Consider the following 27,533-nt stretch of genomic DNA (forward strand, 5'->3'; position numbering starts at 1 on the left):
TGCATTGCAGTTAAATGACTCCAATCCAGTGGCAAGTCTGGTAGGGAATGACCTTCCTGCTCCCCAAATAATCAGGGTGATCACTAGAGCGAGAGCGTTGGAAGCAAACCAGAGAAGAAGCACTTGAGGCCATTTGCCCCAAGGATCTTCATGCTGGAGAGTGCGAGATATCGGGGATCCCAGTAGCACCTAGTCCAGAACCTAATTGTGGCACTTGGTAGTGCAGGAAAGGGTGCAACAGACACTCAAGTACCCATTGTATTGAAACAGGAGTCAGCGATCTCAGGGTTCTTTACTGGTGGAGAAAAAGAAACTGAGGTGGAGGGCGCAGGAGCGTCAGACTTCAGACACTTGTCAGACTGGAGTGAATTGTCCTCATTTGGAGGCCCGTCTCAGCCTAACTTTTGCCATGCACAAAACAACTGCCCCCCTCTCAAAGCAGGGACGAGGGCCCCAGATTGTTCAAGGTGTACTTGGAGAAATGGTCTCCTCTACAGTGAGCCAAAGAATTCTGAGGCTGGGGGCGAGCGAGCATTGGCTGTTCCCAAGTGCCACAGGAATTTCGCACTGGACTTGGTTCATGCCTTTTCTTTGGCAGGTCGCTTTAGAGTAACAAAGACAGAGGGGATGTTGATTCTTGTTGTGCCCGTTTCATCTTTATGACTGAGATCACTGTTTGATTGGGTGTAGTGAGGGGCTGAGTAAAAGTGTTATCCATTAGTAATCGCTGTACTCCTGCAGAGCAGAAGGCATTTTGGCACAAATGCAATGTAAATAGTTCTATATCACGGCTCCAAACTAAGAGCAAACGTACCTGGTTTGCCTGGCTTATATGAGGTCTACCTGCTACAGCAACCATTCACAGGGTGAACTACTCTGGACCATGCAAGGGGAGACGGCGAACACTGGTGACCAGTCTAAGGGAACCTCTAGAGAACGAAACCCCACCCCCATCAGTTGTTCAGACTTACCTCTGGAGGGGAGGTGCAGAATTGTTGGGAACTGGGAAGCCAGTAATGAACCTTCCTACAAACTGTCGGCAGAGCCAGGCTTCCCTCTTGTCACAACATTGTATTGCTCGGTCTATCCAGTCACATGCTGGCTGCATCTCCTCATGATTTCTCATGTCAGACTACAGCAGTAGCCCATTTTGCCCCTTTTTTTCCTCTAAGCACCAGCGCTGGTCAATGGACCGGCTCTTGTTGGGCCGAGATCCGGCATCAGATGTCTCCTCAGATCTCGAACCCGGCCTGCCTCAGCCCTGAGAAGGCTTTGCCACGTCCCCAGCTTTGCCAAGGGAAGCTGGGAGCTCGGGATCTAATCTGCTCTGCACTCCTTTCCTCAGCTGTAATTTGCGTGTTTGCAGGCTCTATTTGCTTAATATGTATCTTTCTTCTGGCCTGAAAGGGAAACCACGGGAATCAATGGGCCATAACTATCACTGAGTTGAGTGCCATTACTGTTAAAAGCAGGCTTCCTACATGCTGGGCACACTATTGTTTTCCAAATGTGCATATTACGCTTTCATAGAAGAAAAAAAAAGTCCTTCTAAACTCAAAAATGCTGCTTAATCTTGCATTCACTAGTCTTCTTTGAAATGTGTTTCTTTTTTTGTCTTACTACCACACAAATACCCTGATTTATGTGCCCCTTCCTTTGTGTTTTATCGCAGGTTATATTTATAAAGATGTTATATGCTTGTCAAATTGCTTAATCACAAGCAAATACGTATGTTGTGCTGACAGGAGTTATTAGGAAATTAAACTGCGGTTCTTGGGTGCCAACTTTTGATTTTCACTACAGGGTCAGAATACCTCCACCCTGAATATAAGCAAGCAGCCAGCCCAAACCATTCCATCGCCAAACACATTTTATAGCACTCGTTTTTTTTATGAGGAATTGCAAAAAGTCACACGATTAACAACCAGTTTTTAATATATAACATCTCAGCAACTGTCTCTCAACCTGCTGAGCTACCCTAGCAGCCTTTTACTGCAGAGCGTGTGGAAATGATTTCAAGTGGAATTCATGTGCAGTGTGGAGTTTGGCAAGAAGCAGCATGAAAGAAACTGCACCATTTTAAAACTATCATTTGGAACATTTCCTTTGAGCCGAGTTCAAATGCCAGCCCGCCCCTCGGACCTCCGCCCCCTCCTCCAACCTCCACCCCGGTCCTGGTGGGATCCCCCTTTAAATGTGTCAATTTCCAGCACTGCTTTAGCACTCGGGGAAAGCGATTAGCATTTCCACCGTGGAAAGTAAAACTACAAGTGCCAGTAGGCAAAGAACAAAACCCGGACGTGATTTTCTAGCAACACTCCAAGGCACAGCTTGAGATCGCTGTTTACGCTGTCTTCGCAGCGTGGACTCCATGGCACGTTACCCTGGCACATTTTCGGATAGGCCTAGCGTCGGCATTTTGGATTCGGTCGCTCTCTACGCCCTACGGTACTGGTAGCAGTAGAGCTTTTGCCTGAACGTCCCACGCTGGATGTGGCTGCCTGGCTACATGGAGTCTGTGGTCCAGTGCCATGAATACTGCCTTCGCAACTTGGCCAGGCCTCCGTGCCCCTTTCAGTCAAGCTAAAGAGGCTGGCGCCTCAGCCCCGCCCCTCGCCTCTCCCCGCCCCCCACTTCCATGCTCCTATGTAGTACACCGTGTGTTCCCTCCTCTGGTCACATGGCCTCCTCGCTGAAGCGGTGGGGGCGAGTGGGTGGTGGAGCGTTGCGTCCCCTCCTCCCCCACCCCGTGTCAGCTGGAGGCTGCTGAGCAGGAAGTGTGCTCAGTGCCCTTTGCCTGTCCTAGAAGCTAAGCAGAGAGAGGAGGCTGGGGGGCCATGCTGGCACCCAGGCCCTGAGGACCCCTCCAGGGGAGAGGGCACCCGCACCGGCCGACAAGGGGATGCCCGCTTTCTGGCCCCCGTTCAGGTGAGACACCAACCCTTTCCATGTAATATGTTTTAGGTACCCCCTCCTTTAATGCCCCCGTCCAGGAGCGCACCCTTTCCAGTGAAGCAGCCGTTGCAGTGGCTTGCCTCCCCCATACGCAAATACCCCCTACCTCCATTAATACCCTCTCTTACCCAGTTGAGCTGTTGGCTGCTGCTCCCTAACCAAAGTGTCATTGTCCAAGTACCTACCCATCAGGAAAGTGGCTGCACCCCTAAACAGAACTGTTTTCTAGCTAGTAGTGTCCCCTCCACATACGGGTCTTCAGGAACATTATTCTTTGACACACGGAATTCTCTGCAAACTATGGGGTCCTTCCTGTTCACCCCCGGGCATATTCAGAACTTGCCATTTTTAATTCACTCCCACCCTAACATAGGACGATGTGCAGGGTTAGTGTCTCCCAAGCTTACATTTCCCCACCCCCCACGTTACTTGGGTGTGTGTGTGTGTGGGGGGTGGGGGGGAGCGGGCGGAGTGGACTGCAGTTTTTTGAGTGCCCCCGTGTTCATTTCTCACCTATAAACTGGGGATTCTGCAGTAGTACGGGACCCAACCCCCATCCTTGTCCCGCTTTCCCATACTACAACTAGATTGTGTTGAAATGGAGATATCCTAGTTAAAACCACATGCGATTTGCATGCTTTGGAATATCTGATCTTTGAGGTCAGGTCCTTGGATCGTTTGCACTTTCTCTTCAGTTGTGCAAGGCCCCCAGGTTAAAAACAGGACTTTGCAGTAGGGCACAGCAAACCCCCGTGTTGTCTTTCCCATTGAAACCGTCACCTTCGGGTTAGCGCAGATCCCTGAACTTGTGTAACTTCTGCGGCCGGCACTCGAACACTGAGCTATCTAACAGGGTTTGGATCTGTCACCTACAGAATACGCACAGCTATCTATCCGAAGTCCGCCCATTCGTCCTCCGAGAATGCTGGGATTCGAACCTGTAACCAAGCTGCACCCTTTCTCCAGCAGCCACGTTGGTGCTTGATGCTGGGATAGTAACCTATTTTAACCCCCTCACCCTCGTGTTTGCAAATATCTATAGAGATTGTGATTGTCCCAAGATCACACATATACCAGGCTCGTTTTGTTTGTCCAAGGTCACCCGCTGTGGTCAAGTGGTATGACAAAGATCACAGACATTGGCAGGTGATTAGTCACGGTACAAATGTTTTGGCCACTTTTTTTTGTCCCGTACCATGTGTTGGAGAGTGGGGTAGCCAGGATGAGCGCACAGCAGGGAGTTTCCACCCTCCGAGAGCCCATCTCTGCAAGGTTCCCGTGATCCCGCTCCACGGCGCTGTTCTCCCACTCACTTTATCGCAGCAGAGATGTGTATGACCTTGAAAGGTCATTCTGGCATCCCAAGGACTAATTCTGCCCGCTCGCACACCAACCATAGATGGCACTCATTTCAATAAAGCGCAGCAGGAGAAAGGAGATATATCGGCACTAAAAGCCCCGTTATTGCAGAAATGATTTATGTGGCCCGGGTACTAATTCATATTCTTAGTTATTACTGCCCGTGTTGTATTATTGTTATTAATAAAAAATATTATTATAATAATTATACCTCAACAATTGCATTAGTCATAATTGACTCTGGCCGAGTAAGACGTGTGTTGTGTGCAGGTTGAGAACTGCGGGGGCAAGTGACTTTTTATGTATGGCTAGTTGGCTGCAATGTGAAATGTGGACTCCTGATTTAAGATGAAGATTTGCCCAGTGCTAGTTTCCATGCTCTACTGCTCGGACTGCAAACCCATTATTACAGAGTGAGCTGTGCACTCTGAAACCGGTGTGCCTGCTGTGGTCTCCGACACCCAAAACGTATCTTCATTTCTGCTTTTGATTATTAATTAAAATGGTGGCCTGGTGGTTAAAATACAGAACCACTGACTTTTTAGCAGTATTTCCGAAATTTCGCCTGGCATCCAAAAACTCGAGGTTTGGAATGCAGTGCGGTTGGGCTCCATGGCAGTGCTTGGTGCTGCTGGCGTGCAATGGTATCCATGGCGTATGCATGGGGGGCTGTTTAACTTCAACAACAGGAGCCCGGTGATTTGGCCGTCTTCTGTAGCGGTTCAATGGTACTGATGTGTGTTTCTTGTCCTTGTTGGTAGGGCTGTGCGTGTGGCTTAATGGTAGCCCAGTTGATATCAGTAGGGCGCAATTATCGTGCTGTACCCAGAGCACTGGGTCTTAATAGAAGTCCTGCTGGCCTTTCGGTTTGATGGGAGTGTCCGGTAGAGAGGTGTATTCATTGGTCTTGATGGCAGGGCTGTGTCCTTTGTGACTTAGCAGCAGTGCATTGTTGTTTGATGTCGACACTTGTGTACCCTGCTCGTGCGGTGTGCTGCTGTCCTGGGGCACAACACTAATGATGTTCGATGCTGGTGGCAGTGTATGCTCATTGCTCTCAATAAAAGTGGTGTGTGCTACCGGGCAGTGATTGTGGTGCTGTGTGCTACAGCGGTTGTATGACAATCTGGACACCACTTGATCTGTCGTTAGCCTGTGACGTGGTAGACCACAAGGTACTTCTTGAGCAGCTGTGACGATGATCCAGGCTCTTGCGCTCGACCTTACAATGGATTGGTTCTTTCCTGACAAACCGGAGTCAGCCAGTGTAATTGCGCGAAATCCTCTTTGGCCATATAGATATCCTGGGATGGTCTCCATAGATTCGTGTTGTTCACCTGCATGCAGCCCCACTGGCAATAGAAACCTTGAAGCATTGCTTCTCTTACAAATGCATGCTCAAAACGCACTTCCGACCAGAAAAGATCAAAGAACCTCCTGGGAGTGGGGGTTGATACCGCCGGATGTCCTTTAGCAGTTCCTCAACAGCTCAACACAACCATCCCAAAATATACTCGTGCCGCTTAGCCCCTGTTTTCCGAGGGCCCAGGCACATAATCCAGAAAGCTGTCCTTTGCAACCCGTCCTTCCCAAGTAATACATGGATACATATAGCATCCATGCTCGTAAAACACAGACATGCAGGAGGTAGCTCACTGAAGCTTTAACTGTTTCAACTCCCAAGGCTTCATGTATGTCGGGCACATCCGGCTAACTTCTTATCCTGTACTTGTCACAAACCTTGCTTTATTCTTTATTCATTAAAGAAAGCAGACCTTCCCATGGCACCCAGAGCAGTTTGCACTGACCCTCTGTACTGACCATCCAGGAGGCCTGTAAAGTTTCACCCTTTGACCTTGGTTTCTCCTTTCTCTCCTTCAGACGCAGTATTGGGGCTATATAGAGAGCCACAATGGACACGCTTCCCCTCTCCTTCCTACTGATTACCCACATTTTCCCAAGACCCTTTGGTGAATCTCTCACACACCACATATGGTGCCTTGTGGAGTAGCATTGGCTCACACGCCATGCCGCTTGTTATCAGACTTGACGGTGTGGTGGTGGTGGACAATCCTTTCTCAGAAGCATTAGGGCTGCACCGTTGGCTGTTGGCCACAACTCCCATCCTCTACCACTTTCTGTTTCCCACTGGGGGGTTTAATCCCCAGACCCAGATTCCTCGCTTGGCTTGTTTATTAACTGTGATGAATCCAATGGAGTCATCACACATTCATTCCCCGGTGCTGACCTCCTCCCATGCGGCCAGGGGACAGCAGCTGCTACCTGATCCTGACCCTGAGGACGCATATATGAGGGAGGATCACATGGGGGAGACAACTACTGGGGGGATGTCATGTCTTTATTGGATGAGACATGGTATCCCCCACTTAACCATGGAAAAGATCCTCTTCTACCCAGTACCCTAATGGCCTATTGCCATCTATCTGTTCCCCTCCTTAAAGGGAAGAAGATAAATCTATTCCCAGCACTTTTCAGACCAATCTACCCTTTATCTTCTAAGAATTAAAAGTTCTCAAAATACTTTTTCTAAAAACTCCAAGAATACCTTTTCTAAAAGCTCCAAGAATACGTTTTTCAAAAAGCTCCAAGAAAACCTTGTTCCAACGCTCCTTTTGCCAAGCTCCCACCCATGACTCAAGACATAAAAGCTCCAAGAGAACTTTTTTTTGTTCTAATTTCCCTGCAGGAAGAACTGATTTGTCATATGAAATCATTAAAATAAACTCCCCAAGAATCATGCATCAAGTACATCTATGGACTTCGAGTCCCATAACCACCTAAGTACTACTTGGATGAGGAGGATCAAATAATTGATGCAAAGAAGAGCCTCAAACTCACTGAGGGTACTAGTTGTTGGGTGGGGGGAAAAGCACAGGTGCCGAGCGACCAAATTGTAAGCAGAGGCACAGGGGAAGACGCATGATCTCGGAGAGGCAAGCAAACGCTGGAGACACAAGCCGGTGTGGCGGGGCAGAGAAGGGAAGCCACACTGGGTTAGCGGAAAGTGCCATGGAGATGCCAGGAGTCGAGAGGGGATTCCTTGGCACTCGGCAGCTCCAAGAAACAGCGTTGTCCCTACCGGAACCTGACCAGAAGCAGGCGTGCAAGCAGAGCCTTATGGAAAGCCAGAGAAACATCAGAGAGACCTGTCGTGTAAAGCAAGTAGTGCAGCAACGTCGTATAAGCGCGAAAGGGACCGAAGATGCTGTGAAGAACCAGTGAGTCAGCCCAGAGCAGTTGGGGACCGTGGGGCGTTTCAGCAACTGCGCCAACAACAAACTGAATGTTGTAAAGCTACAGAGGCAGACAGAAACAGAACGGTGTTTGCAAGTGAAAAGGGCAGCGAGCCAACCCAAGCCCCAGTAACATATGATCAAATGGGTTGCAGATGTGGGGGAAGCCTAAAACAGATATACCAAGCCAAAGAGAGTATATGCAACTTTGAAAGTATAGAGAAACAGTGAAGCACGCGCGAGAAGCCCAAGAGGCATTTGAAAATATACAAGTGAAGTCCTGGAAAGAATATACTAAGCAGGTGACATTACAAGAGAGAAGTCCTGGCAAAGAGAAGTGCACCAGGCAATTGAAGGCACAAGAGAAGTTCTGGCATGAGAGTGTACAGGCATCTGGAAATATAAGAGAAGCCCTGGCAGGAGAGTAGAGTTGAATGCGACAGTGCTTCTGAACCATGAGGAAAATTGTGTTAAAGAAAGACTGATAAGGATAACAAACTTTTCACCTAACAGGAGTATTGTGGGCCAAGAAAAGACAAGAAACAGCTGCAAAGATATTATTCAAGCATTGAAGAATCCAGGGGAAGGGAGTCACCCTCTGGAATCAAGGTTAAGAACTTTTATGTTCGAGTTATTCTATTTTTATTTATGAACACTTTTTAGCCAATATCAGTTCGAAGACATTTTCTCTCAACACTTTATTTTGTTTGTAGTGCAAGGGTCAGGATAGAACGTTTGTACACAAGGATGTCTTTTGATTTCTGACATTCCTCTTAAAGCAGGGCCAGTGAGGCATTTTGCCAACCCATTTAAGTTAATAAAAGTCTTTAACCAAAAACATGACAACTTTGTGTCCGGCTTTCATTTTTGACCACTCACCTTACCAACCGTCATAGTCCTCCTTTTGGGGATCAGGGTCCACGTTTTCCCAGGCGTTCGTGGCCTTCCAGTGAGTACTTACCCTCCCATGGAATGGCTTTATTTGTTTGCCAAACTCCCATACAAGGGTTTAAGATTATGGCAGCAGACTCTGACCCCAGGAGTCCTGACAAGGGAAAGCCTCACTGGCTTAAGAATTTTTAGTGCACTCTCAAATCTGCACTCCTCTCCGATCATCTGTCTCATGGAGAGTTATTTTCTAGCTGTCAGATTTAATGTGCTGGTAATGATTTTGGATACAAGTCTTCAGCCTCATTACTCCTGGATCTCTGGTACTGTTTGGAGTCAGTGGTTATTTAGCCCTTCTTCTATGTTACATTTTCACAGTTGAGTTAATTCCCAAGGTCAGCACTTAAATGAGCCACGGGTAGCAGTCGCATGGTTTTGCGATCATGTCAGCCATATTTTTGACGAGTGCGTTTGTATTCTGATATAGTTTCCTTTTGAGCATTTTGCCGATCTGCTCTTGATGCTCATTCAGCAAGTCAACACTTGTTGGCCGTGGAGCTGCAGCTTCAATCCTTAGAGCCTTGTTCGGTACTCTTCAGAGAGGTATTTTTGTGGTTCCCAAAAGCCACGCCACGTTAGAGAAGCATATGTCAGAGTGGGTCTGATAATCACCTCGATTTAACTGGATACAGTGTAGAGCGAGTCCTTCTGTAGCATCGCCTCAATTTGACTTCTGCAGTTGAGCTTGCTGTTGAGCGTTCAACTTGGGTAGAAGGTGCCAGTTTCCCCATTATATTGTGTCTCAGTCTCTCCATTACTTCATGCTTTTTAGGCCGTCTAATATCTGCATGCCCTAAGTCACAAGCCATCCACTTTCTGGAATAGTTTGTGAGATTCCTGCCACCCGCCTATGGTCCAATCTTTCCTAGCCGAACGAACCACCCGGGTCTTCTCACCGTGGGCTTCAGCCTACCCCATCCCCATCCTCTGTGGCGTCCCACAAGGTTCGTGCATCTCGCCGACCTTCTACAATATCTTCACAAAGCTATTGTTCAACCGCCTTGATAACTTGGGTGTAACATACACACATTATGCTGAGGATACCCAGGTTCTCATCACCCTATCGGTTGCTATGAAGAGGACTCCATACGGATCAACAACCTCTACCTGGAGATCCAAGCCTGGATGGCAGAACACGGCTTATGCCTCAACAACGAGAAAACTGAGCTCCTTCTCGTCGGCTCCCAACCAAGGATAAACAAACTGGACCCCTGTTACGTTTCCATCAACATAGACGGTAACCTAATCACTGTGGCCAAAGAAATTAAAACTATAGGGGTCTATTTAGATTCCAAACTCTTGCTCAAAAAATAGGTGAACTCCACAGTTTATACAAATAAGCTCATCAATGCCTGCAAATCCTTCCTCTCGCCTTCCAGTTGCATTACACTAGCCAGAGCGCTAGTGCTCTGCAAAATGGACTACTGCAACACTCTTTCTTGGCACCTCAGAACGCAATTTGAACAAACTGCAAGTGCTACCGAATAATGCCCTCAGAGCGGCTCTGAGCATCACGCAGCACTCGCACATCTCCAGCTTCAGAAAAGATGCCCATTGGCTCCCTGTACGTGACAGAATCACCATCAGATCTCTCATCATCATCCACAAATGCCTCTCTAATGACGCCCCCAAATACTTGGCAGACAAGTTCAACAAACGCACTTCAACCAGACCAACCAGGAACGCCGTACTCTCACTGCCTATCCATCCCCAAATTCTCCCTAAATAAAAAGCAGGCAGCTCCAGCTTCCCGGTCCTAGCCGCCATTATTTATTGTTTCAAGGTTTCAACATCCTGCTCTATCCCCGATGTGCAGAGCCCTACCCTAGAAAAAAGTCTAAATGGTGCTCGTCAGGATGTCCTACAAAGAAAACTACGTCTATCGTCCAGAAAACCTACTCTAGTGTGGATTCTGTCTCTACCACTTTGAACATAGATGTTTAACACAAACACAAGAATGTTCCTTCCCCGACCAAGGAATGGTGACTGACTTCTAACCACCTTGTGATCTTTCCCAGTCATTGATAGCGCAGACTCCTGACACTTTTCAGAGTTCCAGTCATTAACACAAGTCTTTTGTTTCCTTCTCTGCCTCTTCAGGTTGCATCATCGTATCATAGTCTCTGATTAGTCTCTTCTATGTTACAGTTTCTCAGAACGTTTGTGTCAGTCTCTGGTTGATGAACCAGCCTGGGTTTTTGTCCCAACCACTACTAAGTGCCAAATATTCTTCCTGTGATCCCCAGCCCGGAGTCTTTTGCGACTCTCTCTCAAGTATAGGTCACCCTTCTCAGGTCAGTGTGGCCTTTGACATTTGGAATGCAGTCTTGGGATTGAGTTGCTCTCACCTTCTCTTGCCGTTTTGATTCCTTGTACGCTGCTCTGAGTTTTGCTATTTCCACTCCATGGAGTGTCGTCATCTTCGCCCCTCCCTGGGGTCGGTTATCTGGTACCTCGTCTTAGAACTTGGTTTCTGGTAAACCGTCTTTGGCTATGGCTTCTCTCGCTTCATCTGGGGGTATACTCTTTCTCACACCGCCTTGGGCTATGTCGTCTGGCACCTTGCCTTGGAGTATGGTTTGTGGTAGCTAGTCCTGGACTGTGGCTTGTCTTCCCCTCCCATGTCTCCTGGAGCCACCACATACCTTGCTCTCTCTGGTGGTCCTCCTGGGGCAGACTGGGAGCTTTAGGGTTGGTGCTGTTGGTTTCTCTGCAGCTCCTTGCTTCTCAACCGCAGTCAGTGTTGGTACCTTTCCCTCTCAGTCTCCCCGATATTTGGTGGTTCTCCTGCTTTTTCCCACCATCCGTCTCTCTGGTTTAGACCCTCCGGGCTCAGTTTATTCCTCGGGTTGCCATTTTGGGTTCGGCAGGCCTCTCTGTTTCCTCAGGACATGCCTCCAAGGATGAGGACTCATTGCTCTGCCTCTCCACAGGCGGTAATCACTCTCCCTTCATCAGCGTCAATTGCACCTTTTTGTTCCAGCCCATTAAGGGGCGTGTTTGTTTTCTGCTCTTTCCCTTCAGGCATGGACAGTGTCTGAAAGGGGTCAGAAGGCCAGTCAGTCTCTTGTGTGCACCATTTAATTCCAATATTGCCCAGAAAGGTCTTATTTTCTTGGGATAAGGGAGGATAACAAATAGCCCTATCTTTGAATGACCGGTCTTCTAAAGGAGGGAGTGGCTCACCCCGTAGCAAGATCCTGCTTGGATTGTCCTCCAGGGGGTGTTAAGCTTAGCGGGCTCACCTCCCCAGTCCCAAAGGGGATGGCTCCGTGTTGGGGCGAGGGGACGACCACCTTAAATTAGTCACATAATCCAAGATGGATCAGAGATAATGATCACGCCTTGAAACACATGTGTATAGGCACGTTACAAATACCATATCATATCATAGGGAAGTTTTCATTTTGCTTTACTGGTGTTGATTCCCCTTTTCTATGGATACTTCACCAAAGAGATATTGTATTGTGCAATGTCTTTATTCAGCGTTTTCTAATATGCTTGAGAGAAGCAGTATTATTTTATGTGGCAAGTACCCTATATTGTATAATAACAATGTAGGATTTTGAAGCAGTAAAAATGTTACAAATTGTAGTCTATTGATATGCGTGACAATTTGGCGATGATCAAAATTGCACACAGATTAGTGAGAAGTATAATCGCAAAACAAAACGAATGGGTCAGTTTTGGTAACATAATAAAATTATGTGGCATAAATCTAGAGTAAAATGCCATTACTTCTAGATGGATTACAAAGATGGATGACAATGGTTCTGCAATATCAATCAAGAAGAACTATAGATATGGATGACAGACTAATGCAAACATGCTAATGGATTAAATAAACATTGTGAGACTTTTCAATATTTGAGCAGTATTGTCTATGCGTCTTCATAGTGGTACCGATTTACTTTTTTTTTTTTTTAAAGAACATTGAATATTCTAATAATTTCTAAATTACATTGCTGTTATCGTGTTTCAATCCATATGACAGATTTCCAGTCATGTAACTTGCACCATACAAATCGGGTTCAATACCCACGAAATTCCATGGACCGGATTTCTTAACTTGGTTCGAATGGAAAATGTACTATGGAAGCATTTTGAGCAGTGACGTAGTCAGAGGGTATGTTACACCTTTAAAAAATATCACTTCCCTGAATGGACAATTCAACATTTTATTACCAGGTTTAGATGGCTGCTATAGTTTCATTTTGCATTACTTTATATTGCAGTCAATGAAACACTGCAAAACAAATTGGGAAAGCATTATATTTAAGTGTCACTTGTTAGAAAACTGATACTGGTTGTATCTCATGAGCAACAGATCAAAACATAGTGGTGAGACATATTTTACTTGTGATGATATTTGTGAAGTGTTACCTTTTAATTGTGTGGTTTTCAATAATCACGGTATTGTTTGTTACAGCGATAACAGAGATAGCTTTATAGTCATTAATTGGAATTCAGACATTCACAAATGTTTCTGTTTAATGCTTTGAACACATGTGAATTGTTTGTATTTGTTGCTTACATCTAGTTAAGAACGGATATGTACTTGTTATGTAAGGAACAGTAGTTTCATGTTAATTTACAATGATGAAAGATACTAGAAATGTTGCTGTACATTTTGAACCTAGGATGTACTATATGTAGTAATATAATTTAGCAATATTACATTTATGAATGCATGGTGGACTGTTATCCCAAGCATATGCTGAGCAGTTTGTACGATTTCTGCATGACATTAAAACGTTGATTTAACTTGCAGTCTTTCAGAGCCAGATGCCCTCCAACCTTCTCAAATCAACAGAGAGGTCTCGCGCCTAGCTCAGACAGAGTCTTACTGTAATCCCTTGGTATATTGTAAACTGTGAGAAACCTAGGGCTATTCTCCCATATAGGCCCAGAGAATCCTCTATTCGGGTGACCAGGGAGGGCCATCGCTTTTGGATCCCAACCTTGGGGGTGGACAAGTGAGGGAGGATCACCTGGGTGGAGGAGGTCAGGGTTGCCCACAGGAGAATACCCCAGGGGAGACGCAGTATTCCAACCAGACAGTGGTGGAAGAGGAAGTCCCAGATGCCTTTGTGGGATATCCCCACTACCATGACCTAAATCCCGGTGGCAGGATGCTTAGATCTTACCCTATCCATCATGGCCCCAGAGTAAGGAGGAAAGGAGCTAATGACCCAAGCGGCATTAGGGGGGAGGCACAGGTGACATAGGATCAGAGCACTGAGAATAAGAATTATTCATTCTCTCTAAGTCGTTAGTAGAATCACCTAATGTCCTCTACCTGTAGATGAGCAGCAGACCAGAAGGAAGGGACAATTTTCTCCCACAGGGGTGAACACACCAGGAGAAATTCATATATCCCCTGGCAATATTCCAGTAAGGTGACCAGAACTCTACTTAAACCCTGTTATCCCTTTAAACACTTTTCCCTAATCTCAAAGGAAGGTTTACACTCTCACCTCATCTCCTCCTCCCCATTATCAAGAAATACTGAGACGGGGAGGAGGCCACTAAAATCAATGAGGATTACCCATGTGGATAACATTGGGAAAGTAAGTGCAACCGACTTTAGAGAAAACCAATGTCCCACTAATAGAGTCGGGCAGAGTCAGGCATGGATAGGTAACCATTCACACTGACTCCATTTGACTCTGTTCAGCTATAAAAGGTGTGGTCAGTCACAGAAACTTGAGCAAGCTGGGGATGCAGTCCGGTCCAGTGAAGCCCAGAAGCGGAGAGGAGCAGGAGCTGCAGGCAGGAGGAAGACGGCGCGTGAAGACGCTGGCCCGGTGTGTGTGGGCTGCAGCGTGGCGATGGAGCTTTTCCTCCAGGGAGCCGTAGAAGCGCTGCTTGCATTCCGCAGAGTTGGACCAGAATTGCTTGTTCCCTTCGGGCCAGTGCCGACCCAAAGGTGCCTGAGGGGCAGGTGGTGGGACCCTGACCTCCATCCTGCATTGCCTTAAGGAGCTGCCTTTCTAGGTGACGCTGCCCAGTGAGTTTCATGAAAGAATGTAAGAGAAACCCCAGGAGCTTGCCTTTAGATGAGAGCGAAACGGGAGAAAAGGCACGAACATGAAAGCGGCATAAAACCAGAAAGAAAGAATAAAGTTTGAAAGTTAAAAGTGAAAATGCTGAAAGTGCAGCATGGAGACCGAAAGCAAAAGAAAAGCAGTGAGAAAAGCAGATTGGGGCAGAAAACATAAAATCCCGATGGAAACGGAAGATGAGAGAAAGTGGAAAAGAAATAGTGAATGGCCCGTAACAAGAGAGGGGCACGAGAAAGGTATAGAAGAGTGCATAGGGCATGCAAAGGAAGGTGCAAGTGTGCACGGAAAGGACAGCAAATTTGTAAAGAAGGGGCAAGGCTGCAAAGAAGGAAAAACAGATCAGCAAAGTGCCAGGGGCACGATAAAGAGGGTGCAAGTGTGCACATAAAGGAAAGCAGAAGAAAAGGGATGCAAAGAGCATCGGAACAAAATAAAGAGGTATTAGAAGAACCTGAGAGCAAAGAGGGGCAAGGAGGTAGAGTAGTCGCACCTATGAAAAGCAAAGCGCCTGGTGTTTACGAAAGCCTCAGATTCTACCACATGAAAGAATGGTTTATAAATTTATGACAGAACTGTAATAAATCCCATGTAATAAATCCCATGTTGTGTTTGGAAGCTGGAAGAGGGCTAGAACTGGGGGAAAGAAGGAGACCCCGAGAGGCCTATTTAAGAAATCAAAGTACATCCCGATAAAGAACTGAGTTTTGTGTTTCAAGAGGCCTAACCAAGTCAGAGACTTGTTAAGTTTTGTTGAACTGGTAAAGAGGGTTGAAGCGTGGGTAAGGGTAAGGGAACCCCGGAAAGCTTGCAAAATGAACTGTGTTGCTATTTTGAACAGTGTTTTGAAACTTGATTAAGTGGAGGCGTGGGCAAAGGAACCCCAACGAACTTAGACATTTGAATGTAGTTGGAATAGCTACAAGCAAGGGACCTGTGGAGAAGGTCTTGTGAATAGCTCTCTGGATTGAACTTATTTGTGTGACATTGACTCAACAGCACCTGGTGAAAGACCATCTGAAACCAATCCTGGTTTCCATTTTTGTTGAACCACTATTTTTCTTATTTTTGAAAAGACTTCCCATCACATTTTTGTATAGAGTGAGGGCAAGCATAGGTTTAGACACAGACAGACCTTTACTTTGGACTACAACGACGGCCATTAGAAACATTAGTTGAGGGAATTGTCCCTTTAGAGTTAGGGCCAGTTGGGCATTACACCAACCCAGGAACCTTAGTAAATAAAGGTCTTGAAACAAACCCATTTGAGTCTGTCTCTCTCTTGATACCATGCCTGTCTTACAAACCCTTCAGAGTGTTCAGGTCTGCCTTGCTGGAGCAGTTCAAGTACATATATAACACAGGCTGGGAATAGTGAAACCAATGAATAGAATACACTGGGGTCTTGGTTCTCCAGATGTTTTTGGAGTACAACTCATCAGCCTAGGAAAGCATAGTCAATGGTCAGGGATGATGGGGGATGTAGTCCAGAACATCTGGAGAGACACAGGTTGCACAGCCCCGATATAGGTTGATCAGAGCACCATACACTCACTGCTGTCTTCAACGCTCACACAGAAAAAACAGTGAGCATGTGAACCAGCACATTCTAGTCAGTCACACATTGCAGCTTACATTTGTGCTACACCAGGATAAGATATTGTACTGTCCAAGGCACAACTAAATAAGGACAATGTTGGTGTTATGATTGACAATGGACAATCCAACAGCACTTGTTGTCATAACCATGTCCCCATGTCCTCAAGAGCTGGAAGACTGTCACCAGTGGAGACGGCAACACACCTAAGCGTGAGGCAGAACGCAGACCTCTTCGCTTCTCAATGGAGAGCGCCAACGTTTGAGTGATGAAATGAATCATTCTTTACTCCCAACTAAATACCAGGATTAAGTGGTCAGACACTGTATCAACACAAAAAAGTGAGACCACTTCTTGCCAGCATGCAACAAGCTCCCGGTAGAGCAGGGAATCACATTCAAAGTCCTCTGTACAGTGTGCAAAGTGTTTGGAGAGAAAGGGCCAGGAGGCCTGAGAAAAGTAATCCCCTGATAAATATTTTATCAGGGGATGCCAGTCTGGGAATCCTATCCGGTTAGAAATGCAACGTAGACCCACACGGGTTAAACAAGCGAACACATACTGGACCCCCACAACAGAGCCTTGCTGTGTCAGAATGCCTTGAATGTGGCCGACTCAAGATGGCAGCATGCTATGCAGCTCCTGTCTGCATGCACAACGCAGCCCTAATGGAGGACTTGCAAAGCTCACCAAGGCAGAGGAGAACAAGAGAACTTGGACAGGAGGACACTACGCTGTCCATGAACAATGCTGAATCGTTCTGACGCTCAAAACAAGAGAATCAGCGTTGAGCGGCTGCTCAGTTATAGCACCCCTTGGTTTCGGGTGCATGTCCCAGGGTAGCTACACTAACCGTGCCAGCCGGCATGGGGGCTCATCGCTGATACCCAACAGAGTGGAGCAGGAACTGGGCAGAAGATACATGGAGTAAGCCGCCCGCTGGGCAGGAAACTGAGAGGTACATTGGGCTGGCACAAATCATTTGGAAGTAAAGATTGATGATCAGGTGCCCAATCAGCGAGGGTGGAAGCCCCGGGTTCAGCACCAAAGGATTGAGGAGCAGCAGGAGGATTGTTAGGAAAAAGCCTGAAGAGCCAGGCGAGGCAGCCGGGGCAGGCAGGCTTAATCCCGCGCAGTACAGAGAAGAGACACATGATCTCACCCCAAAACAGGATACCTCTGCAAGCCTCCCTACGAGGGGCAAGTTGCGGCGTGGGCCCCTTCGATGAAGCTGCACCAACTGCATGAGAAAGCTGCCAAAAGACGAATGCCCAATCTGATCCACCAAGGACAATTTCAAGGTGTGGTTCACAGCAACTGCAAGGGGTAAAACTACCAAAAGGACTGGAGTATTAGTGGTGTCTGGCTGGTGACTAAACACCTGGCACAAGGGAGAAACCATTCCCCTTGAAGGAAACAAAATTTTTAAACTTTGCGAGCAAAATAATACATTCAGCACCAATGCCGCAGGAAACCTATTGGGAGTCATACTTGCACATCCTGGAGAAGTCTGTTGGACACAAAGTTGCGCATAAAGTGCAACTAAACTTGCATTGTACAGGAGAGAAGAAAGGTAAACAAAGCCCATACTTCTGCTCCAATGAATGTCACATGAAGTACAAAACTGCAAATTTCCCACAACAAATGAGTTTCACAAATACTATACTGCTTCACAGGCTTACCAGAGGGTTTTGGATTTGTAAATCGCATACTAGGGCAGAGGTACACTAGGAAAGGTTGGCAATGGGAAGGAGGCCCTACGCATGCCCAGAGCATCTCTAAAATCCAAGTTGGCCAAAGGCTTAATGGAAACTTAGGCCAACTCCATTGCAACTCATCTGAAAATTAGCACATTGACCAACCAGAGAGCCGCCCGCCCAAGTGCAACTAACAACCCTAAGCACAACACAAGGGGTGGAGAGGCCAGGCTTTAAAAGCCAACCAGTCCAATGAGCGCTGTCAATCCTTGGGAGATCTGACAGGAGGAGAGCAGCAGATCTTGCAAGATCCTTGTCTTGGGGGCTCAAGTGAGGTGATCAAGACAGTGGTGACCAGGAATGAGGAGACACTTGTGTGTGGTAAGGAGGGAGAAGCATGGAGTAGAGAGGAGTGAGAGGCTGTTTTGGAGAGAGGCTTTAGTGGAAGACGAGAGAAGAAGTAGTATTGGACTGTTTTATTGGAGAAGGAGGGACAGGTGGTTTAGGAGCAGAGGAGAGTGCTATCAAGTGGGAGAGAAAAACAAAGGATGTGACCAGGAACGAGGAGAGACATATTTGGCAGGAAGAGCCATTACTTGGAAGGAGACAATGGAAGATTCTGTTGTGTTGAAGGAGATATCAATCCACTGTCGAAGGCGGGAGATTCCATCTGTGAGATGGACAATAGAGTTATTGACCAGGAGAGAAAGAAGGGAGGGGTCAACTTGAAAAGGAGACAGGAGAAGACTGGATTGAAATTGGTCTTTGGGAAGAGGACGAGAGACCCAATAGTATAATACTGCTGTGGAGAAGAGAGAGGAAGGGACTCGGAGTTGAGAGAGATGCGACAGCGTTGTTGGCAGGAGGAAGAAAAGAGATACCATCGGGCGAGAGAGACTGAATCGACACAGACCCAGAGCATCCTAGGCAAGAGAGATCAGCCACTCATGCAGCAAGGAAACTGAGGTTCCAGAGAATCACGTTGGTCCAGCAGTGATTGTTTAAGTGAGACGAAAAACAAGATGGTAGCACTACATCAGGGAGCAGGAAAGACAGCTTTGGTTTAGGCAGAACAGGGAAAGGCCATGGGGCGAACATCGAGGGTAGAAGTGGGTGCAAGTAAAGTGTCGGACTATGGTTTTCCACCAAACCCCACCAGATCATCCTTCAGGCACTGATCCTGCACCAAACTTGGCAGGAAGCTCTCACCGCTTTACCAAAAGAGAACCCAGAGGGAAGTCAGAGGATGCAGCAGTCGGGAGGACCCCCTGCCCCAGAACATCTGCCCAAGAGTCATGGGTCCGCAGCACAGGAAAGTCTTCAGCTCAATCCAGGGACAAGACACCCCCCTCACCTACCAACCCCTAGAAGGGGAGAGATACCTTTCTTGAAAAAGGAAAGACCTTGGTTTACATTTCTTTTGGTGAAGACTCCAAGAGATCTTGGGACTTTTCATTCGCACCTGCCACCTGACTTTGGTATTTACTAGACTTTAGGGCACAGTGTGAAATACCCCCTTTGGAGCAAAGGGTGAGGGGTTAAAGGGGGGGGAGGGAGTCCCCATTCGTATGGACCCTTGATTGCAAATTCCACTGGACCGCCCCTCACAATAGATCCAGACACAAAGAGCTATTTTCCTGACGCTTTATTTTATTTTATAATCACATCTACCATCCAACAGCTTATGTTATCCTATGGAATATTTATTTAATAAAAACCTCGGAACCGTATGTCTTCTGCCTGGTTTCAGTTCTTGAGCACTGTGACACTCATCTTAGCATAATTCAGTTGCACCACCACTGCTTCAGCTCAACAGTGGTATTGGACTTAGATTCCCACAGTTTTCGTTCAACACTTGTTTTGCCACCATTCACTTGTTATGAGTCTTTCTCATATTGCTGCCTCATTTTCAACTTGCAACTTGTATAGTTCCCCTTTTCCTTATGGCTATTGCCAATGCTTGCTTTCTCTCAACTTGTACAGTTCACAGCACTTTAAATTCGTTACCAATACTTGCTTTCTTTAGTTTCCATAATTCACAGTTCCTTTGCATAAGGGACCGCTTTTCTTCACTTTCCACTTGTGTGACATTCACTCATTATTTGCTTTTCTTTGATTCAGTATTCAAAATTGCACCCCATTCATTTCCAAAACAACTTAATGGCCAATTCACAGTTCACTCTCCTGCTGGGAATTTGCAACCTGCTCACCGGCTTCTCATTCATTTTCAAGTTTCAAATGTACTGCTTTTTCTGGCCTTCTCTGCAGCCTTCTCAACTTTGTTACATTTCGGTATTCACAAACCGCCTCTTCATCACATCAGTGTTTACAATCCCAATGCTGGCAATCACATTGCCTCTGCTGTCGCTCACTTACTTGCAAGTGCTTCGACCTTCTTTCACCACACGGCTCGCACCACAGTGTCCCAGAGTCACTCCGCCTCACTTGACTCAGCGAGTACGCTGTGTTTCTGTGCCCTTCTCTGCTTCAGTCGCATTCCAGGCTCGGCAAGCCCCTCGTCCTGGGCATCCGACAACTCTGGTTACCGGAGCAGGAGTACTTTTGACTCCTGGAGGTAGGCAGCCGAACCATGCATCCGGAGACCTTCCGACAATGCCAGCAACACTCTGCTTCCACTGTAGCGACACTGCAGCACCTCAGCATCTCGACACGCTTGTTCCTGCCTTTTTCTCCAGCTTCTCCGTCTGCAAGCCCCTGGCCTTTTTCTCCTTCCCCCTTCTTTCTCTATTAGCCTCACCTGAGCAAGCCATTTATACCGCCCCTTTGGCTCCAGGTGTTGGCTATTCACATTGAGTTCACACCGGTCTTGGTACTCGGCATCCCTCTTCCTCGTCCCAGTAACAGAGTGGTGTGTGTGCATGTCTGAGTCAATAAAGAATTAATGTAAGTTCCTGTGTGGTCTCTTCCTTGTCTCAGTATCCTCCCAAGTGATTCTCCTTTGGCCCCAGGGTCAGGATCCAAGAGTGATGGCCTTTCCTTGGCCACCTGGGGTGGGGGGGGGGGTACTTTGGGGAAAGAAGTGAGGACACCCTCAGATTCCTCACAGTGCCCACTGGCCATTGCTGTAGACTATGCCCAATGGTCTTTCGGATGACTTTGGAATACCCGAGACATGGCTAAAGGACATCCCCCATACAAACTGGCCTTTAGGAATGGCTGCGTTATGCAATGTATGCGCACTGTTTGTCTAGGAGGTGTCTAGATCATGGTGCAAGGCCGTTCTCCAGGCAAATTGGCCACTGGGTATAGCACAGGTTATATCCAGAGGGCACACTGAAGATCTTATAGAAGCCCATTGCATGGGCGATCACCAGGTCTAGTAGGCATGGACAGTAGATGAAATGTGTGACTTAGACATGCCCACAGCATGTCCAAAGGCCATGGCGTGGGCAAAGCGCCCACTGCACTGGACACAGTAGGTATATTAGCATATCATTAACAAAATTAAATGAATATGTTGGTTAAAGCAATGTTATGGTTGTTGCGAAAAATAATACAAAAAACCCCCTCCCAAATTTGCTGGGTATTGTTCCTAAACCAACCGAATTCTGCCACTGCTATTAACGGCTCATGATGCATGATATGCTTCCGCAAATTATATGCCTATACCAACAGTTCCTAAGGGACACAGGGAACACACAGAGCAAAGGAAAATGGTTAGTACTTCATGAGTAGTGTAACTTTTGATTTGAAGACCCAGTACAAATAAAGAGCCCATATGAATTATACAAATGTACCAGTTATGGTTCCTAAAGCAACCATATTGAGCACCATTTTAACACAACCGTACTGCAATCCCTGAGCTGAAAAAAATTACTTTTTGGCCAGGGGTGGGTGGCGTATTCCATCCCTGTGCAGCCCTTGCACCGTGCCTAGGAGCCTAGGATGTGGGAAACTCCCAAAAGGCTGAAATGTGCCCCATTCTGGAAAATGTTCATGGCAGATTTGTAGCTCCACTTGTGCTTTTTGATCTCTTTCTAATTCGTAGCCACACTTTTCTTTGCTGCAGTCTCTCTCCACACCTTTTCCCAAGGTGAGAAAAAGCAAAACAAGAACATGCCAATGTATATGTAATGGAAGAATGCAATGAGAGGGGGATGAAAAACCCGATTGACCAGAATAGACTTTCCATAGAATCACATGGTGTTTTCTGCCCTCCCTTTTTAGGGGCCTAGATTCCTGTGGTGGTACTTATAAGAATTTAAAGGGATGTTCCATTCAGTTAGACAGCCACAACCTGCTTGCCTATTTAATCTTGGGCCTTTACATCTGTTCTGGAAATCAACAAGGAGTTCCTTGAGCAGGCCTTGCAAATTCTTTAAAATCCCCCTAGGTCCGCAGAGCGAGCTCTTTAGTTTACACACTCGACCTACGATAAACGCACTCGACCCATAGGGACGGGTGACAAAATATTTACCAATGCTTTCTGTAAAATGGTGCATGTCACCACAGGTACACTTCATATTTGGTGCAATGCTGCCACTCAAAGGCCAGCCATTCAAATTAAGTCTTACTTGCTATTTACTTCACACAAAGTTTGTTTGCAGTAAATGTCAAATAAAAGTTTCAAACATCACCATACTCGACAGCAAGTTGGAGTGCCAAGCAGTGGTACTCGCCCTTCATAAAATCTCCTCCCCAATGCGAGTGGACTGGTAGATTTTGTGAGCCCTGTTGAAAGCAAATGTTCCATGCTACAATTCTGCCAGCTGGTAGAGTTGGTGGATGACCTGCTTTCTCAGTTGCTATTCCATATGCAATTGTTGTCGATATTCGGTAATTCTGTGCGGCAATCCTTATTTTCTTCTAAAGTTAGCTGATTTTCGGATAGTAATGTTAATCTCTACATTATGCTCTCTATTTTCAGATGGATTGTTTCCTTTTTTTGTCGTACTATTAATCGGAGTTAGATGTTGGAGGCATCTAGCTGGCAATTTTAACACATGGTTTGAAGCATCATCATTGGACTTCGGCCATTTTTCTTTCAATCATTCTTAGTTCTTCTTTACTTTTTCCTCCTTCCCTGAACCTCCCTCGCTCCTCTAGGCCCAAAGCTGTCACCAGCGAGCCCCAGAACTGCATACCTCTCTCACCCAATTCCCTTTATTGATGTAGGCTTTATCGGCTCCTACAGCCAAGTTTGTTTTTAATTTAAAATATACTGTAGGGAGCTGCCACCTTGCTATAAATATCAGGTCAAAAGATCAGTTTATTTACTGCCATGATGTGTTCCTTCTTTTCCTCCTTGCAGAATAACCAAACATTGGGCTACCTGCATTTCTTCGTGAATCTTAAAGTCCTAAAGATTTTACTCACCCCATATAAATATTTGCATCTCAGTCCCTCAGAAAATGTATCATGAACACCTTGGAAATAGCCCAGTTTCTTATGTTGTCACCAAAATATTAAATGTGCACCCCTTTTAAAGCTAAACAAAATGTACATTAGTATATCCTGTAGTGTGCAATATTAATGGTCTTGTGGGGAAGTGTCTCGCCTCTGAAGCAGGCAACCACGTTCAAAGTTTAAACCTAGAATGCACATGGAGTTCCCTGGATTGGGGCTGTCGACCCGAGACAATGGGAGACATTTTTTGCCAGGTCCAGAAAGATCCGGGCCAATGTCAGCACTGTTTATTGGGAACAAATATAGTTTTATTAACATTGGTCAGTGCAACCAGTTTATCCAGGAGTCGTATTTATAATTTTGTGTATTCGTGTGATTACCCATTCTATTTTTTTCTCTAGTTCTTCCTTCATCTCTAGGAGTCAATATAAAAGCTAAAACCATATTGAGATATCAATACTTTAGATAAGTTCCTTTAACAAACTCCTCACTGAAATTTGAATTTTTGTTTTTTGTTTTGGGATACTAATTCCTTGATTATAGTTTATTTTTATTTATAGGTATTTGAAACTAATATGGCTGCTTTCCCATATTTCTTCATCACTTTATAGCGTTTTTCAAGGCCTGGGCCCACAACAAATCACGCATTATTTTAATGTTGACTTCTATCAAGGGTGGGCTTTTCTTGTTGTGAAACCGTTCCAGTATACCAGAATTCCCATCCTCTTTGCACTTGCTTGAGAGGGAAAAGTATTGCGATTTTTCTTTGTCCCATATTGTTGAGGCCCCTTACGATTTGTTTTTTCTAGAAGAATGTTTAATACATAGCAGTTCACGTCATGGAGAGGTGCCATCCTCTTCCCTTTGCAAAGTGTTTCCCAAATGTGCAGCAACTGTACTGCTAGCAGCGCAAACCCCATGGCCCCTTACTTTACGGATAATGGTACTGTTTGCCAACTTTCTTATTCCTTCTTGACTTCTTTATCAATTTATTAATTACAGAATACATGTTATTGAACACTTAAGGTACGTGTAAAGGTATAGAGTTGAACAAAAAAGTAAACTTTGGAGGTATAATCATTATTTTGACCTTTCCTAATAAGTAGAGTGGATTTTGATAATGTCATTTTTAGATGTTTTGTAATCTTTATCTCAAAATATTTAGAGAGAGGATGAATATAGGTGTATGCGCACAGGGAGCTCTTGGAGTTCAGGAAGCGCACAGATGAATGCATACGTTGAACAATGTCATGCTTCCAGTAATTCATCTATTGTTGTTACTTTGTAACATTTGATGCAGAATGACAAGTATTAATTTTAAAACGTCTCCCCACAGGAGTCAGGTTGAGTGCTGGGTTCGGGAGCTGGCTTCTGGTTATTTTATTGTCATTCAAGATGCTAATTAGGATTACTTCGGTATTTAAAAATATAAATGATCTAACATATTGATCTCCAGTGCCTTTGGTAGACTTCTGACTCCAAGTCAATACTTCCGGTCTTACCTTTATTAACCCTAAAATATGCTAATTTGTGAAAACCTTCCCATCTCATCTCTGCCTTCTGGCATTCACCCTATTTGTTAGATGCTGGATTCTGCACGAGATCGCCGGCGACCAATACTACTGAACTTGTCCAATCCTTGCACTGACAGGTTTTCACTTTCTCATTCTTTGTAAGCTTTTACTCCAATGGTTTGAAGTAGTTTGTGGAAAGATGAAGCGAAAGGGGAATTGATGCCTTGTCTTGTCACTCTTTATATTTCAATCTTCTAGGGCTTTATGCCATTTGTTATTACTGATGCTTAGGATTCCCTATGTAGACCTTTCAGCACAGAAGTACATTTTGTCTCTGAAACAATCCTATTTAGTTCATCCCAGACAGACATCCTGACTCTGGCAAATGCTTTCTCAACATCTACATCTCAAAAGCTACAACTGACCACATCTTGCGGAGTCAGTGCTAGCCACATAAGCCAAACTTGTCACTTAGGGCCCTATGCGAGCATTGACGAAAAATCAGAAGTTGGCCGCAACCACTCCAATTTGCACCAGCTACCTTATTTGTGATTCACAAAGGCTGGCCCCCACTTTAGTCTGGAGATTTCCTGAAGCCTCTTTGAGATGCTCACATGCAAATCTGATTCATGAGTTTGTTCTTGGGGCATCTCAAAGATGCCCTGGTCCTCTCCGTTTGGGATTTCTGCATCAGGTTACAGATGCAAATCGAATACTTGTCGGCATCCCCTAATTTGCTCCATTACCAATTTTTGCGAATTGAGACCAAATTAAAGATATTGGCTTGCAGGGTGCAAAATATGTGGTTGCCCAAGAACCACACGTGAGTTAATGGCGAGTAAGAAAACATGGGCAGGATAGTGGATAAAGGCTGTTCATTGCGAGCTCCGTTTACTCTTCGCTGTATTCGCCGATTTACTTTGTCATTCCTGGTGGGGGAGGGGAGGAAACCAAGCAGATATAGTGCTGCAAGTGTGTTGGCCGTGATCTGCAGCTCCTTATTGCTGGTCTTTACATGAGCTACGCAAGTCTTACTTCACTGTGTGTTCTGGAGGCGGAGCCAAGGAAGAGGATATTGGCTAAAACCCCCCAACCCAGCAAAGCACTGCGGATTGTTGCGAGTGTGTTGGCCGTGGTCTGCAGCTCCTTATTGCTGGTCTTTAGACAAGCTTTGTGAGTCTTTCTTCTTCCCTGTGTGTTCTGGAGGCGGAGCTAAGGAAGAAGATACTGCCTAAAACCCCCCAACCCAGCAGAGCTGCGAGTGCGTTGGCCGTGTTGGCCTGAGGGCTGGGAGGTCGGGGAGGCGGGGGAGCGGATTGTTGTCTTGCCGCATTTTGATCATCCAACGTGGTAAGGGCTATCTTTGGAAAAAACAAACTCTATACGCTACGGTATTGTGCATAATTATCGTCTTGGTGCGACACTCACTTCCGCTCTTATTGTTTCAACATTAGCTATCTTTACTAGCTACTTTGAATACTATGTACAATCTATGCAGCTCTTCCTACAAAGACGATTTTAAAGCCCCAGAGCAGGAACTCTCTGATAGCTCACAACGCCCACACAGTATCGTGAACACGATGCCTCAGCTCACGGTGTGCCAGAGGCGAAAACTGTACTGCCCATTCAAACAAAAACGAACTGGCTTCCATTTTTCCTATAGAAATTCCATTACTTTAAAAGCATTTGGTGAAAGACACAATGCATCATAACTTAGACTATACTGTCTCAACATCTACAATGAAGAGAAAAAAATTAAGTTTAGCAGCATCAAAAAAAGGATCGCTGGGTCTGAATGCATTGGAAAACATACTGTGGGTAGTCAGCACAATCCACCAGTCTCTAGACATTGAGTCAAGTTTAAATCACTCAAGTCTGGGAGAAAATGCATTATGTGTACTAACAGAGAACTGGACTTAAACCCGTGTGAGAGACAAACTCATGCAAGGGCTGGTGTTGATGCCCCACAAACCGTCACACACTAAGGGCCTCTTCTTTGCCCCAATCACTGGCAGCACAAACATTAGGAAAAGACGTGATACAGCTCATGGTACTACTATCCCTTGATGTGATAATGCAGAAGTAGATACGTCTCAAGACTCTACTCTTCCGGCACTGAGTTTTGTCCTCGCGTCTCTCTTGTTAATGTGTTTGAATAAGTCCATACATATTCAGGCATTCTGATGGAGCTATCAAAAGAAGTGGGAAGTTGCGAAACCTCCATAGTCGGTTTGAATACTGTATTAAATAATCAACGAAAACATATGATAGGCTTCATTGCAGCAAATGTCCATGCCCGCACAGAGACCCTAAAAGCCTTAACAAGAGATTTTTCCTCCCTTAAAGAAGCAAATGAAGCAATGTCGAATGAAATCAAATGTCTGCTGGTGGACAGTATAAAATCAAATGGGACCACGAATTCCATCCCAGTTGTCGGGTATGATGAAGCCTTTAGGGTGATGACACTCCTCTCTCAACATCGGTCCTCGAAGAATTCATGAGACTAGCTCAAATAGTCAACGAAAATTAATTCAACAAGAGAAAGAAATTACAACCAAGAATCCTCCAGCACTCACAGTGGATCTCACATCCATTGCTGATACAACCATCATGTTAAAAGATTTTTGACCGTTGACCAATCAAGAAGACCGAGAGGAGGTAATCCCAGCACAGTCAAATCAACAGAAAAAACAGGAAAAAAGGAAATCAAAAAACAATTCCTCCCGAAAATTCGGATCTGAAACATAAAACAGGAGACAAGCAAAAACCCGGGACTTAAA

The 27,533-nt window shown here is 45.7% G+C and overlaps 1 protein-coding gene across 3 annotated transcripts in view; it reads left to right on the plus strand.

Annotated features, from left to right (window-relative positions):
• The first annotated feature begins 2,399 nt into the window (after nt 1–2,399).
• The window catches only part of LOC138567174 (estrogen-related receptor gamma-like), a 111,801-nt gene continuing 86,667 nt past the window's right edge, over nt 2,400–27,533 (plus strand). For 2 of the 3 annotated variants that reach the window (XR_011302119.1, XM_069645144.1), the window contains exon 1: nt 2,402–2,928. The gene's annotated coding sequence lies outside the window, so the exon portion shown is untranslated. Of the gene's footprint in view, nt 2,929–27,533 lie in introns of all 3 variants that reach the window. The other variant, XM_069645145.1, reaches the window with a different exon arrangement.

Source organism: Ambystoma mexicanum, chromosome 2p (assembly GCF_040938575.1).
Source record: "Ambystoma mexicanum isolate Mex_15411 chromosome 2p, UKY_AmexF1_1, whole genome shotgun sequence".
In the NCBI taxonomy this organism is placed as follows: Eukaryota; Metazoa; Chordata; class Amphibia; order Caudata; family Ambystomatidae; genus Ambystoma; species Ambystoma mexicanum.